This window comes from Lissotriton helveticus, chromosome 11 (genome assembly GCF_964261635.1).
Source record: "Lissotriton helveticus chromosome 11, aLisHel1.1, whole genome shotgun sequence".
NCBI lineage: Eukaryota > Metazoa > Chordata > Amphibia > Caudata > Salamandridae > Lissotriton > Lissotriton helveticus.
Window position 1 is genome coordinate 1172174194 of NC_136072.1, and position 18083 is coordinate 1172192276.

Here is an 18083-nt window from a genome sequence, read left to right on the forward strand (position 1 = left end):
CCTGTGAGTGAGAGAGGGAGGAGTAGCTCTATCACACCTCCCACCTCCCCTCGAGAGATGAGTTTCAATCACCCATTCGGTCTCCCTGAGGGCTGGCTCCAGGCCTGCTGAGTGTCTGGGATCCCTCCAGACCCAACTTGAAGGGATGATAGAAACTGCCGAGGCGGAACCCCCAACAACCGGCCCCCAGGTGCAAAGACCTCCGCCGGCGAGGACTCCAGACATCAAAGGGGAGCAGTCCTATATCAAGAGTAGTTCTAGGGAAGTTCCCCAGTTGTATCCTGGACTACGTGAGCCCTGCTGACCTCGTCGCGGCTCCCCTGCAACCTGAAGACTACTTGAGCCCTGCTGACGCTGTCGCGGCTCCTACCGAGCGGAGAAGGACTTCTGCCCGAGACCACCTGAGCCCTGCTGACGCTGTCGCGGCTCCCCTGCAACCGAACGATCACTGAGCCCTGCTGATGCTGTTGCAGCTCCTACCGAGCGGAGAAGGACTTCTGCCCGAGACCACCTGAGCCCTGCTAACGCTGCCGCGGCTCCCCTGCAACCGAACGATCATTGAGCCCTGCTGACGCTGTCGCGGCTCCCTTGCAGCCTTGAGAATTCCTGAGCCCTGCTGATTCGATCGCGGCAGAGGATTGGGGTCTCAATGGCATCACACCACAAGCTCTGCAGGAAGAGAGTATGAGAGAGCAGAGTATGGGGTCTCAAGAGCGCCACAGCACAATGTCTGCAGGAAGAGAGTGTGAGAGAGCAGAGTATGGGGTCTCAAGGGCGCCACACCACAAGTTCTGCAGGAAGAGAGTGTGGGAGAGCAGAGGATTGGGGTCTCAAGGGTGCCACAGCACAAGCTCTGCAGGAAGAGAGTGTGAGAGAGCAGAGGATTAGGTTCTCAAGGGCGCCACACCACAAGCTCTGCAGGAAGAGAGTGTGAGAGAGCAGAGTATGGGGTCTCAAGGGCGCCACACCACAAGCTCTGCAGGTAGAGAGTGTGAGAGAGCAGAGGATTGGGGTCTCAAGGACGCCACAGCACAAGCTCTGCAGGAGGAGAGTATGAGAGAGCAGAGGATGGGGTCTCAAGGGAGCCACAGCACAAGTTCTGCAGGAAGAGAGTGTGAGAGAGCAGAGGATTGGGGTCTCAATGGCGCCACACCACAAGCTCTGCAGGAAGAGAGTGTGAGAGAGCAGAGTATGGGGTCTCAAGGGCACCGCAGCACAAGCTCTGCAGGAAGAAAGAGCAGAGGATTGGGGTCTCAAGGGCACCACACCACAAGCTCAGCAGGAAGATAGTGTGAGAGAGCAGAGGATTGGGGTCCCAATGGCACGAGACCACAACCTCTGCAGGAAGAGAGTGTGAGAGAGCAGAGTATGGGGTCTCAAGGGCGCCACACCACAAGCTCAGCAGGAAGATAGTGTGAGAGAGCAGAGGATTGGGGTCCCAATGGCGCGAGACCACAAGCTCTGCAGGAAGAGAGTGTGAGAGAGCAGAGTATGGGGTCTCAAGGGTGCCACACCACAAGCTCTGCAGGAGGAGAGTGTGAGAGTGCAGAGGATTGGGGTCTCAAGGGTGCCACAGCACAAGCTTTGCAGGAAGAGAGTGTGAGAGAGCAGAGGATTGGGGTCTCAATGGCGCCACAGCACAAGCTCTGCAGGAAGAGAGTGTGAGAGTGCAGAGTATGGGGTCTCAAGGGCGCCACAGCACAAGCTCTGCAGGAGGAGAGTGTGAGAGTGCAGAGTATGGGGTCTCAAGGGCGCCACAGCACAAGCTCTGCAGGAAGAGAGTGTGAGAGAGCAGAGCATGGGTCCTCAAGGGCACCAAAGCACAAGCTCTGCAGGAAGAGAGAGTAAGAGAGCAGAACATGGGTCCTCAAGGGCCCCACAGCACAAGCTCTGCAGGAAGAGAGTGTGAGAGAGCAGAGTATGGGGTCTCAAGGGCGCCACACCACAAGCTCTGCAGGAGGAGAGTGTGAGAGAGCAGAGTATGGGGTCTCAAGGGCGCCACAGCACAAGCTCTGCAGGAAGAGAGTGTGAGAGTGCAGAGTATGGGGTCTCAAGGGTGCCACAGCACAAGCTCTGCAGGAGGAGAGTGTGAGAGAGCAGAGGATGGGGTCTCAAGGACACCACACCCAAGCTCTGCAGTAAGAGAGTGTGAGAGAGCAGAGCATGGGTCCTCAAGGGCACCAAAGCACAAGCTCTGCAGGAAGAGAGAGTGAGAGAGCAGAACATGGGTCCTCAAGGGCCCCACAGCACAAGCTCTGCAGGAAGAGAGTGTGAGAGAGCAGAGTATGGGGTCTCAAGGGCACCACACCACAAGCTCTGCAGGAGGAGAGTGTGAGAGAGCAGAGGATTGGGGTCTCAAGGGCGCCACAGCACAAGCTTTGCAGGAAGAGAGTGTGAGAGAGCAGAGGATTGGGGTCTCAAGGGCGCCACAGCACAAGCTTTGCAGGAAGAGAGTGTGAGAGAGCAGAGGAATGGGGTCTCAATGGCGCCACAGCACAAGCTCTGCAGGAAGAGAGTGTGAGAGAGCAGAGGAGGGGATCTTAAGGACACCACAGCACAAGCTCTGCAGGAAGAGAGTGTGAGAGAGCAGAGGAGGGGATCTTAAGGACACCACACCACAAGCTCTGCAGGAGGAGAGTGTGAGAGTGCAGAGGATTGGGGTCTCAAGGGTGCCACAGCACAAGCTTTGCAGGAAGAGAGTGTGAGAGAGCAGAGGATTGGGGTCTCAATGGCGCCACAGCACAAGCTCTGCAGGAAGAGAGTGTGAGAGTGCAGAGTATGGGGTCTCAAGGGCGCCACAGCACAAGCTCTGCAGGAGGAGAGTGTGAGAGAGCAGAGGATGGGGTCTCAAGGACACCACACCCAAGCTCTGCACTAAGAGAGTGTGAGAGAGCAGAGCATGGGTCCTCCAGGGCACCAAAGCACAAGCTCTGCAGGAACAGAGAGTGAGAGAGCAGAACATGGGTCCTCAAGGGCCCCACAGCACAAGCTCTGCAGGAAGAGAGTGTAAGAGAGCAGAGGATTGGTCCTTGGTTATTGTTAATTAATTTATTGTTAATTAACAATGAATTGGTGATTCATTTTTATTAGGTGATTAATAGATAATTAAATTAATTATGTGATTTTTATGTGTACTGGGTTGTGAGTTTATAGGGGAATAGGGTGGGAAATAATTAAATTAAATAAATTAATCAGATTGTTTTTATTTATTGGTATTTATTATTAATTAATCGGTAATTGATTAATATTTTTTAAAAATTATTTATTAATTAGATAATTATATTAATTATGATTAATTTATTAATAATTTGTATTTATTGTGTTTGTTAATTAATTTATTGTTAATTAAAAATTAATTGGTGATTAATTATTAATTGGTAATTAATATGTATTCATTAGTTAATTTATAATTATATTAATGTATTATTAACTGTTATTAATTGATTAATTGATAGTTAAATTAATTGTGTTTTTTGTATGTGTAGTGTGTTGTGTGTTAAAGCGGGAATAGTGTAGGATGTAATTTAATGTTATTAAACTAAATAATAATTTTAATTTATTGGCATTTACTTTATTTATTTTTTTTAAATTGTTTTTATTGTCGCATTCAAATAGCCATAGTCACATACTTATACAACCGTCAGTGCAGCGTCAACATTCGGCTACATCCAACTATTAGTGCAACTTTTCATTTTTTAATACATAACTCTTAGTTATAATGGTCATTGAGTGGAAATTTCGGCACGGGATAATCAAGATATTGCTGTTACGATTAGGAGTAGCATAGCGGTTGAAGCCTTGTTTATTACAGTAGTTATATCTAGTACCACAACCATGAGGGTATGAGAATCGTCGGGGCTTCTCTTGCCTCCACCCTTGTCCACCTCCCAGCCCACCCCTACTCCATGTCTCCTTCCTCCCCTGAGCTGTCTGTGTCTTCCTCCTCTGGCAGTGGCTCGCACAGATCCCCCATATATGTTTTCCAAGGTAACCAAATTTTGTTCCATTTACGGGGATTGACCCTTTGTTGATAAACCCCCCTCTCCAACATCATAAGCATGTCCATGTTCCTACACCACTGTGTTAGGGTCGGTGTTTCAGAAGCCCCCCACTTTTGTGCGATATCTCGCTTTGCCAACATCATCCCGATGATCACCCATTGTCTTCCATGTGGTGTGAGGTTGTTTGGGCCCCATATGTTTAGCAAGCAAAGCCTGGGGTCAGGTGTAATTGGGATTTGTAAAGTCTGAGCGACCGTGCGTGTTACTCGCCGTCAGTAAACCACCATGCTGGGGCAAGACCATAGTGTATGGAACAACGTACCCTCTTCCCCACAACCCCTCAGGCAGTATGGGTGGTCCGCTCTATGGATTTTGTGTAAAGTCGTACGAGTGAAGTATACTCGGTGTAGTATTTTAAATTGAACTAGTCTGAACCTAGTTGATATACCGGCCACTTTGGGCGACCCCAGGGCTGCATTCCATTGCGTCTCATCCAACTCCCCTATCTCTGCTTCCCATGTCTCTTTCAGTTTCCGTAATGGGTCGGGTCGGTTGTTTATCAACTTATGGTAAGTGAGGGAAGTGGCGCTAGCTTCCATGTAGTCTGTAAGTAGTCGGTCCTCTAACGGAGCCGATTCCGGGACATTAGTACCTGGCTCTAACACTGACATGAGTGCATGTCGAATCTGTATGTATCGGTAAGTTTCAGTAACACTCAGGTCGTATTGCTCCCTCAGGGTGTCAAAGGAAACCATCCCATCTTTCGTCCACAAGTCACCCACCGTGGAGATCCCGATGTTGTCCCACTGGTCAAACCCTTTACTACGCCTCAGATTGCCCAGGACCCTGGCGTCCCACAAGGGTGTGAGTTTTGTAATCACTCCCTCCCACGTTAGTTGTTTTTGGGCTCTATGGCACAACATGACAGTGTGTTTAGTTGGGCCGCTCAGTTTAGCTGTCAGTCCCTTATTGTAGAGTGGGGCCAGAAGGGTGTTTGTGCCCAGCTGTCTCCTGTCCGCTAAGTACGCTGGGTCCTCCTGTGGTCCATGGATCCACTGGTTGATCACCTTAAGGTGGGCTGCCCAGTAATATAGTTCTAGATTCGGGAGTGCTATCCCCCCACTGTACCAGTCTCTAATCAGTTTCAAATGCGCGCCCCTAGCCGGTCTATCCCCCCATAGTAGGCCCGACAGTTGAGTCGACACCTGTCGGAAGAAGGATGATGGACCATCGCTGGCGTGTTTTCCAAGACGTATAAGAAACGAGGCAGCGCCAGCATCTTGAAAAGTGCCGCTCTGCCTAGTAGCGTCAATGGAAGGGTTTTCCAGTGACGAACGTCTGTTTTCAAGCGTTCGAGCAGCGGCCTAAGGTTCAAGTCTTGAAAGGTCGCATGTTCCTGTGTGACGTGGATCCCTAAGTATTTGAAGGAGACTGTCTCCAGTAGTAAGGGGCATTCAGTACCCAGGGTCGGTGGCGCCCCGTGCAGCATGTAAAGCACTGATTTTGTCCAGTTGATTTTGTACCCTGAGGTTGTCCCATGCCTCTCACACAAGGCTAGCAGGGCCGGGATGCCCGCTGTTAAATCTGTTAGATAGATTAACATGTCGTCGGCATACAGCGACACTCTGTCCTCCCAGCCGTCTCCCCACCGCAAGCCTCGCAATAACTGGGTGGACCTAATGATAGTGGCTAAAGGTTCCAGCACCAAGGCGAACAGTAGCGGTGAGAGTGGGCATCCCTGCCTCGTACCTCTTGCTAACGGTAGTTCTCTGGAAATGTGGCCATTCGCCGTCACCCGAGCCACCGGGTTCGTGTACAAAAGCCTGATCCAAGTTATGAATTTCGGGCCAAAACCCATATGGTCCAGTACCGCAAAAAGGTAGCGCCATTCCACCAAGTCAAACGCCATTTTGGCGTCAAGTGAAAGAATTGCTGCTGGTTCTGATAATAACGGAGCTCGTGCCATCACCCCATGTAACCGCCTGAGATTCAGCGCCGTGCTCCTGTGCGGCATAAAGCCCGACTGATCAGGATGTATCAGGTGCGGCAGGTGAGGCAGCAGTCTGTTGGCCAGCAGTTTCGCCAAAATTTTACTTTCGGCGTTAAGGAGAGAGATTGGGCGGTAAGACCCGCAGTCCTCCGGTGGCTTGCCGGGTTTAGGTATTGCTACTATAGTCGCCGCACGTTGGTCGGGCGGTAGTTGTCCCTGTTCTAAGCAGTCTGTAAACATGTTTAGTAGGGGCGTAGAAAGCGTCTCCGACATGAGTTTGTACCACTCAATTGGTATCCCATTGGGGCCCAGCGCTTTCCCCGGGTGTAGTGCTGCGATGGCTGTTTGTACCTCTTCAGCGGTCAGATCTGTTTCCAGCTCGTCCCTTTTGTCTTGCGATAAGGTGCGAGTGGGTACTCCTGTGAGAGATGCCTCTGCCATTTCCCGCGTGACATCGTATTCAGAGGAGTACACTGTTTAAAAATGGTCTGCCAGGAGTTCCACTATCAGTGATGGTCGTGTCTGTAACACACCCGCAGGATCCTTCAATTGTAGTATGGTCCTCTGTCCCCCTCGTTTTTTCTCTAACCAAGCAAGGAGTCTGCCAGCTTTGTCACCTACGTCGTATAACCTATGTGCCGTCGTTGCTAAGTCGTCTACCACCCTGCGGCGTGTATGGTCGGCATGACGCTGTTGACACAGCCGGAGCGTGTGCAGCGTGGCCCTCGTCGGGTCGAGTTCATGGTCCCTGGTGGCCCTAGCGAGCCGGTCCTCTAGATCTAGTAGTTCCTGTTTTTGCGTGTGTTTATATCTAGTGATAGTGGAGATGGCCTGCCCACGAAGAACCGTTTTGTAGGCCTCCCATAAAATCGCGGGAGACGTTACTGACCCGTCGTTTTCTGCGAGGTATGACCTTGTGCCTTTTTTCAGTGCTTTGGATACGAATGGCACTCTAAGGTATCCCGGGAAGATTGGGAAAATGCGTTTTCGGGTCCGTTCAGGGTTGGAAAGAGTCAGTGTCAACGGGGAGTGATCAGAAATACCCCTTGGAAGTATTTTACGTCATTGATAGTGAGGAGTCCCCGCCCAAGTGTCAGGAAATAATCAATCCGTGATAGGCTGTCATGGACTGCCGAGTAGTATGTGTATTGTTGGTCGTCTGGGTGGAGCTGCCTCCAGAGATCCACCAAGCCCTGTGCCTCCAAGAAGTCATGCAGCCGGGAGGGTCCGGGAGACCGAGTCCGCACCGGAAATCTGTCATGTGTGTGATGCGCCACTGCATTAAAGTCCCCTCCCAGGATGAGATCCCCCTCTGGCAGTTCTAACAGGAAGTTCCCTAAGTCTGGGAGAGCGACTGCGTGCAGAGCCGGAGGAATATACACCGAGACCACGTTGAGTGACCTCCCTTCCCATTGGCCATGGGTTGCTGCAAAGCGCCCCTGAGTGTCCATTTCGTGGACTGGATTATAAATTTCGATGAGTTGTGCATTAAAATTCCCGTACCACGGGACCCCCTAGTGAATTCTGAGTGGACAATCATACGGTAGCCTCTCCTGTCTAGGGCCTGTGTTGCTGTGCCCGTTAAGTGAGTCTCTTGAAGTAGGACCATGGCCGGACTCAGCCTCCTTATATTCTGCAATACTAGGCCACGCTTGATCTTGTCCCCCAGTCCCCTCACATTCCAGGTCATGAGGCTTAATGGTGTCACCTGCCCTGTTCTAGATTCCCCCCTCTCCGTGTCAGCCCGTGTAGTGTGTGTCATAGTGGCGGCAGTTGCAGATACCAGTGTGACATGCGGAGTAGGGTCGATTGAGTTGCCATGTCGCCGCTACTCTACGCGCGTGTGCCATGTAGTTCCATTCTTGACCAGTGAAACATGCTATAAAGTACCAAACTCCCCTACCCCCAACTCCCCCCCTCCCTGCCCCCCTGCTAGACGGACTTAGAACTGCCCGCCCCCCCAACTCAGCAGAGTGCCTGATCCCAACCCTAAACATAGTACTTGCTCGCTGGGGTGAAGGACTCTCCGGAGTCGGCGGCCCCCCTTCTCGGCCGCGGAGGACTTCAGCCCAGTGTCCATGGCGGCACGGCCGGTCAGCGGACCATTTGTTGTAGTTAGACCATATCAGGAAGTCATTGTTCTTCGTTGTCTTCCGTTTCTGGTATGTCGTTCAGCGGTGAGTGCAATTCTGCTTCTCCTCCCGAAGCTTGTGAGCTCGGACGGGAACCAGCAGTGCGGTGTTTGTTCAGCCTGTTAGAACGGTGAGGTAGGCCCACCGGTCTCCATCCCTCCAGCCAATCCTGCGCCGCCTCCGGAGTTTCAAAGAACCACGTTTTATTGTCTGACACTATTCTTAGCTTAGCCGGAAAGAGCATTGAGTAGGGAATTTCTCTGGCCCTGAGTTCTTTTTTGACTTCAAAAAAGGTTCTTCTTCTGCGTGCGACCTCTGCCGTATAGTCCGGAAAGAATGCCAGTGTGGAGTTCTGTATTTTAATGGGGGGTGAGTTCCTAGCAGCTTGGAGGATCGCGTCCCTGTCCCTGAAGTTGAAAAGACGAGCTATAATCGGCCGCGGGTTGGCGCCTGTTTTTGGGCGTCCCCCTGGGACTCGGTGCGCTCTTTCCACAGTAAAAAAGGCAGAGAGACCTTTAGGCTGGAGTTCTTGTTTGATCAGCTCCTCTACGTACAGGTCCATCGCTCTTATGTCTTCCGATTCCGGCACCCCAATGATGCGGATGTTATTCCGTCTCGAGCGCCCTTCCTGGTCGTCCAGCTTATCACGCAGTTCCTTGTTTTCCTTCGAGATCCGTTCCATATTCGTCTGCAGTTCTGAAACGTCTTCCACCAATTATTTGGTCACTATTTCCATTGTGTTCACTTTCTCCGCCATTTTATGGAAGTCAGCACGTATCAGTGTTATTTCCACTGAGATTGATCCCACTGTTGCCTGCACTTGGGTGAGGGCCCGCATCACATCCTCCAAGGTCGCTTTCTTGCCTCCCGTCGCGTCCGCGGTCTTGCCCGCCTGCACTTTTGCGTCCGGAGGGGAGGAATTAGATTTATCATAGGCGTACCTTTCAAGACGGGCCTGAGCAGCTCCGCCTTTCGGCCCTTTACCGGTCATCTTGTCCACCGAGCACAATGTCCACTGGTCGACGTAGTTCCCTCCTCTCCGTGCTATCCAGCCACCGGTGGGAGTGACCCTTGCCTCCTGTCACTCCCCGGTAGTCGCCGGGTCACGGTGTGTAGTTGGGTCGCCCGATGTGCCGCTGTGCTTCTTTTGGACACTCAGTCCCAGCGTGTGGCGTCAGTGGTGAGAGGAACGCACACGCGGTAGCCCCCTAGTGTAGGCCACACCGCGGCCGCTCCCGAGCTTCAATGGCAGATGTCGCCTACGGCCGTTGCAGGGTGTACGCCGGTGCCGCTCTAATCCCAGCCGGGGGGGGGGCGCCAATGGGTTCAGCTCTGGAAGGGGGTGCGCCGCGTTTCACAAATGTCGCGTGCAGGGTCCCACCATCCGTAGTGCTCCCCGTCTAGCCTCAGGGTAAAGGCGTCAGGAGGCGTGTACCCCTGCCCGAAGTCACTGCACCTGACGGGGTATGGGGTCCCTTAAGGATGAGGCAGCGCCACCGCCCTCAATGGTGCCACCGCCCAAAGGGGGATCCAGGAGTTGTTGTCTCCCCCACCGGAGAAGGAGTGACCCACCGGACAATCGGCACTGCTTTGCGCCGTTGGTAACAGGTCCTGTGTAGTTCGGTGCGGGTCTCCCCTTTATGCGCCCCTGGGCTCCTCCGCGTAGCTCGGCCAAATTGGCGGCTCCGGCCCCGGAGGGCTGCAGGGCTCCGTGCGCCTTCTGGGCGTGTGCCTGCAAGCGCCGAGTGTCCGTTAGGGATGTCTGGCCCCCCACAGCCGTGCACCGTAAGTTCTGTGGCAGCGCTGATCCGCCGAATTCTCCGTCGCTTCGTGCTCCTCCACGGGCGGGCGCTTCCGGTGTTATCTCGCCCTGCGCCTGGCACTTCCTGTCCGTGCACCGCGTCAGGCAGTTCCCCGGCTGCAGTCTTCCTCAGCGGCCCACACGGGGTTGATTCTGAACTGGTCTTCCTGGTCGCTGGATGTTCGTTCCGCTTGTTACCGTTTGCACCGCCCGGTCCTGGGCGTCGGTACCTTCCCGCAGGAGATGACTGTGAGGCGGATTAATGATCGGATCTTCGAGGAGGCCGCTTCAACCGCGGAGCGCGCCTTTTAAGCTGCCGCCATCGTCGGCTGCTGGCCATGCCCCCCTTATTGGCATTTATTAATGTTTTTTTTGTAACTTAATTATTAATATGTTATTTTTTTCATAACAAAAATATGTAATTGATAAGTATGTTAATTTAACCACTACGCTATCCAGCGCTTTCCCTACTGTTGCACTCTCTGGAGTGGGAATAGTAATTTTTACCCTCTCGCTATCCAGCGCTTTCCTTACTGTTGCACTCTCTGGAGTGGGAATAGTAATTTTTACCCCTACGCTATTCAGCTCTCTCCCTACTTTTGCACTATCTGTAGTTGGAATGGTAATTTTTACCCCTACGCTATCCAACGCTTTCCCTACTGTTGCACTTACTGGAGTGGGAATAGTAATTTTTACCCCTACGCTATCCAACGCTTTCCCTACTGTTGCAAAATGTGGAGTAAGTATATATATATTTATATGTAGATGTTTAATTACTTTTAAAATTATATGTATTAATTATTTTTTTTAATATGTTTTAATGTTTATATCTATAATTTTGTAAACTATATTTATTTTTTACTTATTTTTACATTATTATTAAAACATTTAAAGAACCGATAGTTTTTAACATCAATATTTTTGTACAACGATATTTTTTCCCGATATTTTTGTACTTACCTTTATGTAGATAGGACTTCGATATTTTTGAAGTCGATATTTATGTGTTGATATTTTTGTAGGTCGAATTTCTGTCTTTCGATATTTTGTCATACAATCCTATATCCCATGTATAATCCTGGAGGAGGCACCCAATTTTGGTATAAGGTGTCTATCCCTTTTATAATCCTGTAGGAGGCACCTATCTTTGGCATAAAGGTGGCTATCCCTTGTATAATCCTGGAGAAGGCACCTATTTTTGGCATAAAGTGGCTATTCTTTGTATAATCCTGGAGGAGGCACCTATTTTTGGCATAAAGATGGCTATCCCCTGCATAATCCTGGTGAAGGCACCAATCTTTAGCATAAAGGTGGCTATCCCGTGTATAATCCTGGAGGAGGCACTTATTTTAGGCAAAAGTGTCTCTATCCCTTGTATTATCCTGGAGTAGGTGCATATTTTTGGCATAAAGATGGCTATCACTTGTATAATCCTGGAGGAGGCGCCCATCTTTGGCATAAAGGTGGCTATCTGTTGTATAATCCTGGAGGAGGCACATATCTTTGGCAAAAGGTGGCTATCCTTTGTATAATCCTGGAGGAGGCACCTATCTTTGGCATAAAGATGGCTATCCCCTGCATAATCCTGGAGAAGGCACCAATCGTTGGCATAAAGGTGGCTTTTCCATGTATAATCCTGGAGGAGGCACCTATTTTAGGCATAAGGTGTCTCTATCCCTTGTATAATCCTGGAGGAGGCGCCCATTTTTGGCATAACGGTGGTATCCCTTGTATCATCCTGGAGGGGACACCTATCTTTGGCATAAGGTGTCTCTGTCCCTTGTATAATCCAGGAGGAGGGACCTATTTTTGGCATAAGGTGGCTATCCCCTGAATAATCCTGGAGGGGGCACCTATTGTTGGCATAAGGTGGCTGTCCCTTGTATAATCCTGGAGGGGCACCTATCTTTGGTGTAAGGTTTGTATCCCTTGCATAATCCTGGAGGAGGCGCATATTATTGGCATAAGGTTTATATCCCTTGTATAATCCTGTCTCTGACACGATATTCTTCGTCCATGATTTATCGTGCACCTTTAGCAGAATGGTGGTGGAAGTCCGTGCTGATGGTGAACATCTCTTAAATGTGACAGTAAATGAAGATGAAAGACAGAACATGTCCCTGTGAGAGAGTCATATATACGAGTTCTTGGCCAGAGCGCCAAGCTGATGTTTAGGGACCAAGAATGAAAATCGGGCATTTCTGCGGTGTCAGAGTTAGTGAGTCTTCATGCCCTGGTCCAGGGGGTGTCCATCACAGTCCAGTTTCAGATTCCTGAAAAAATCGGCTAATTGTCACTACATAATCAGAACTTAAAAAAGTGTATAACACACAGAACTCTTCAATCATTTTTAAGGATATTGTGCCGAGAAATTTACAATTTAGCCACAATTTAAAATCTTTTTCGGAGGGGGCAACCTTGAAACCCAGGGAGTGTAAGTCTTTGCAGCACACAAAATAGTTGGAATATTTCTGAACTGTGGCTATGGAGCCTGCGGATCTTCTGGCATTTTATGGAATATTGTGCTGTATAATGAACCATTGATGTGGCCTTGAATAATTATCACGGATCCCTTAACAATGAGAGGAGATCCCTACGACAGATGGAACAAATCTGGAAACAACAACCATCTGCAGCACATCTTAAACTCCTTCGACAGGCCAGAAATGCCTACAATAAGAAAATCCTTAACACTAAAAAAGAATTTTTCAGAACTGAACTGGAGAACGCCAAAAATTGACCTCGCAAGCTGTTCGACTTGGTAAAACACCAATCCAACAAACTAGTGAAAACCACCAAAGAAACACCTAAACCCCTAATATCAAGCGAGGAATTCTCCACTTTCTTCTGTAAAAAAATCTCTGCTCCAGGAAATGAACTTAAATCCGCATCCCACCACCAAAATCAAAATCAGCCAGCTCCACCTCCTCTCTCAGCATTGTCCTCCTAAACCTCACCAAAAAAACGAGTACACTGGTCCAACTTTAAAGTCTATGACAATCACTCTATCTCGCGAATTCTTGCCTTCTTAAAACCGAACAATCACTTTAATGATCCTCTCCCCTCTAACTGCCTAGCTGCCGCATCTCAGGCTATCATCCCTTCCTGGACCGCAATAATCAACGCCTCCCTCCTACAGGGCTCAATCCCTGATTTGCTCAAGACTGACCAAGTTGTCCCCATCCTAAAAAAGCCCACGCTGGACCCTGCCGCTGCTGAGAACTATAGACCCATATCTAACATCCCACTCCTTGCCAAAGTTCTGGAAAAATGTGTGCAACAGCAACTAACTCTACATATCAACAACTTTCACCTGCTAGATGACTTCCAATCAGGTTTCAGACCTGGGCACAGCACAGAAACCACCCTTCTTCACATTGTGGATGATGCCCTCCAAGCCCTAGATCTAGGCAAAACCTGTCTCCTAATCCTTCTAGACCTTTCCTCCGCCTTTGATACGGTGAACCACGAAATTCTCCTAGAACGCCTCAAACTCAGGATGGGATTGGATGGCACTGTCCTTGAATGGATTAGATCCTTCCTCCGAAACCGCTCACAGAGAGTCCTCATCAATGGTGATCTATCCGCCCCCTCACCTGTTTCTGTCGGAGGCCCACAAGTATCAACCCTCTTGTCCACCCTCTTCAACCTTTACCTTGAACCGCTCACCAAGGTGCTTCGTGCCGCCAACATCTCCTACCTTATGTACTTCGACGATACAAAGGTCTACATAATAATCTCTTCCCCTGAGGACATTCTCTCCCTTAACGAGGCCCTGAAGCTGAAAGTCCAGCGGCTCACTGCCAAAGCTGCTGAAACTCTACGCAAATAAAACCACATTTCTTCTGTTCTTCCCACCCAAACCCAATCCAGACATCCAGGAATGGATCAAGAACATCACAGCACTAAACTGCCCTTCTACCATTGTTGACTCGGCGAAATCCCTTGGAATAACCCTTGACAGCAGCTTGAATATGAGAGGCCATATAAACTCGATGGCCAAAACGGCTAGATTCCACCTGAGCTACATAAGAAACCTAAAACCCTTCCTCGATGCGTCCGACCTTAAAACGACAACCCAGGCCCTAGTCATTTCCAGACTTGAATATGGATGCTCTACTCTTGCAGGGCTACCCAAGAACTCTCTGGCCCCATTGAAAGCCTGCCTCAACACCGCCGCCACACTCCGAACAGGATCAAAGAAATTGGACCACATCTCTCCCCACCTCAAAGCACTGAACTGGCTTCCCCTTGAGTCCAGAATACAATTTAAACTGGCCTGCATTACTCACAAAGCTCTGTACTCCAATTCCCCTTCATTTCTCGCACAAAAACTTGTGATGTCCGGAGGAACCAGAAACTCCCGATCTGCCAAAGACCTGCTGCTGCAACCAGCATGCTTTCGGAAAAAAAAAACCTACAATCGGGCCTTCTCTGAGGCCGCACCAAGAATCTTGAACTCTCTCCCACCCTCCATTAAAAGACTTCCGTCCTTGGCACACTTTAAAAAGGAGACCAACACGTTCTTAATGGGAAAATACCTCATCTAATGAATACCTTTCAATCATCCCCTCAATGAGCTGAGACTGCGTGTATGTTATACCTTCCTGCTCTAATTGTTCAACTCCTTGCATACTGATCCCACACGTAGCTTCGAAGTTTGACGGCACGCACCTCATGTATAATGCAGCCACCTTGTAATTTTTTTCTGCTTGTTTTTTTTTCCCCACATGTAGCTTGAACTATATATTGCATGCTCCTCCCTTACAATGTATCCCAAACTTTCCCAATGTGATCCCTCCCATCCTTATGCTTTGTATTCCTCCCCCCTTAATCCCGTAAAGCGCTCTGATACCTTCACGGGTCTGGTTCGCGCCCTATAAAACTATAAAATAAATAAATAAACACAAATCCTGAATCCTCGTGAAACCGTCTGGCCTGCTCGATTGTCCAGTTCAAGTCATTTAATTACAGCCCAACCCTTCCGAAGTGTTGAGCCTTCACGGATCCAGGGCGCTCACTAGCTGCAGGTTATTGATGGTACAGGATCAGGCTTCAGGAGAGGTGGGCGAGCCACAGAGAGCTCGAGCCAGGCTCGAGCTTGAAGCCTGGCTCTGGTCAGCTCGACCTCCTATTCGAACCTCGAGCCCATAACGAGCCAAGCTTACATGTGGCTTCTGCTTGCCTCCCTCTACCCAGGGTGTGGCGTTATGGGCAAAGCTGCCAACTTTGGTCATGGAGAAGTAGGTTCGAATCTCGGCGTTGGCTCGGCAACCTGTGATTCTGGGCACATAACTTAATTTCCCTGTTTCTAAAAAATGAATGTGTCCTATTGTAATATAACTGGTGCTGATGCAAAGCGCTCCAATACCTCCCGGTCATGTTTGTGCTATATACAAACTGCAGAATATTGCAGAAAGAGGTAACAAAGAGCGGACAGGTAAATACACACCCATTTAGTGGCTGAGTGATTCGTACAAAGGGAAACCAGGCCCCACGGAGAATGAATGTCTCTATAAACCTTGGCCCTCATTTATGAAAAGTGACGCATCGCTGCGTGAAAACAGCGATGCGTCACTTCTCACTGCGCCCTACTTGCAACACCAATGTTGCGTCATATTTACAGTACGACGCATCATTGCGCAAGGAGTTACAGATACGTCAGCATTTCTGACGTATCTGCAGGCGCAAAAGTGACGCATTGCTGGGGTGTGTCACAAAAGTGACGCAACTCCAACAATGTATCCTTTCACATGGGGCAAGCCCCTTGTGAAAGGGCCTGCATCACTCTTACGCCTGCTGTGAGACAGGCGTAAGAAATTGACGCATTTGTGTCCTAGAAGTGGCGCAGTGAAATCTTATAGATTTCACTGCGTCACTTCTACGACCCTTTCTTGCGTCAATACGCCCCCCTTGCATACATTATACCTGGCGCAGGTATAATGTTGCGCAGGGGTTTACAAAGTGACGCATCTACCTAGATGCGTCACTTTGTAAATATGGCGCAACAAGGCGCATTTTTTACGCCACTGGTGCGTCACAAAATGTGACGCACCAGTGGCGTAAAAGTGGCGCACAGCCTCATAAATGAGGCCCCTTCCCTCCTAGTGGGGCGCACCTGACCCTACAGGCACATTCCTAAACCCGGGTTCACGTTTCTCGTTCATGTGAGCACACTTTGTGAACATAGGGGCAGATTTACAAGCCCCCTGCGCCACCTTTGCGTCACTTTTAAATTCTGAAAAGTGACGCAAAAGTGGGGCAAGGGACTTGTAAATCTGCCCCATAGTTTCCACAGTGGTGATTGTGGCAACAATTTCCTGCGGTTGAACACGGACCTTACTTTAAAGTTGCAAATAAAGCCAGCCCTGCGTGAATTGCAGGTTGAACAGTTGGATATGAAAGGCTCATTAGCTGCAAACTGTCAGGAACTCGCTTGGTGGATCTAAGTTTGGGCCACTCAATGTTGTCGCTCTCTCTGTTTTGCAAACACCGATTATTCACACTTCTATTTTTTTATCTCTCAGGAGAAACAATACCATTCTCTAAATAGGCAAACAAAATATATTGTTTTATATTTCAGCTTCTTTTTTAAATATAAATCCCCTCCATTTAGGTTGCTGTCACTGCTGGGGGCCAGACCCCCCTAACACATGCCCCTGCTGAGGGCCTGTTCCATATGTTGAAAGGCTTCCAGCCTCGGAAACACATGACACAGTTTGATAAAAGTAGTATTTGTGAAGCTGCACATACATGTGCACCGTCTGATGCATGCACAGTGTTTCGAGCAGCACATTCTAAGGATGCCTGCAGTGTGTTGAGCCGCACATACTTACTGGTGACGTCGGATGCATTGATAGTGTGTTGAGAAGCACATACATTGTAGAGAGCCACTCGGGCTCTCCTCTACAATGTAGCCACTTATCACGCATGCATGCACCCCTCAGGGCAGGCCCGCCCTGAAGGGATAAATAAACCTGCGGGAGACCGCTCGGGGTTTTCCCCCCTAAGCACCATCACTGACTCCTGTGTCATCATTTAGCCTAGCGCCTGGGGCCTAGTCGGGGGCACACCCGACCTCTACACTGGCGACGAGGCCGGTACGATCCTACGCGTGCCTGCTCACAACGGAGCGCGAGGTGCCCACCCGCGCCTGACCTGCTCCGGCAACACTACCTGCAACCAAAAGGGGAAGGAGGCGTGGCGGTGCCCACCCGACGTGTCCCGTCCGCCGCCTGGCGCCATCGTCTGCATGCCGGCCGGTCCGAGCCTGCCCACGTGACTCCCTCCTACTGGAGCGCGTTCAGCTGGCGGAGCTCCCGGTGACGGCCTGGTGTCGGGGTGAGTGCGACGGGCATATCTACCCCCCCCTCCCGCGCTGCCAGACGTCCCCCCCGGGGCCTACCTGTTCGCCTGGCGCCTCCTACGGCGTCCCACGCCATATTGCAGCTCCAGATCCACGTGGCTGCGCGGAGCCCGGGGGAGCCTGGAAACTACTCAAAGGCCCCGAAGCACGGCTGTCCTACGCGGCGCCTGTCTCTTTTCACGAGAACACCTCGAGGAGAAGCCCCACACGTGCGAGGAAATCCAGAAAGGCAAGCCAGCTAGGCGAAGCACCTCCACCACACGAGGGTCAAGTGTTGGACACATAAAGCATTGACAAAACCAACCATCTGGAAAAAAAAGACAAAGGGAAGAATCAAGCACTGCTACTTTCAAGCATTGGCACAGTCGAGCACTGACAAGCTCCGCGCCCCTCTAGCTGGTGGTCCTACAGAGGCATCAGAGGGAACAGGGACTCTGCGCGCCCGCAGTAGCCACGTGGCAAAGCAACGAAACCACATGCGGATAGCCCATCAGCGCGCTAAGGGCGTGGACACAAGCAACGCCAAGGCGACACCTGAGCAGGTCACAACGCCGCGATGAGCAACACCGCGCCAGTAACAGCGGCGGCAGCGCAGCAGGGAGCTGGAGATAACCGTGATCCCGCGCCAAGACCTCCACCCCCGGCAAACGCTCACACCGCCGTGGCACCACTGCCTCCATTCAGCGAATTCGCCGGTCCGGCAACAGCGGCCCCTAGATGGAAGGCCTGGGTCGGGAGACTCAACCACTACTTCAAGGGGACCCGTGAAACAGACGGAACAGTCAAGAGGTCA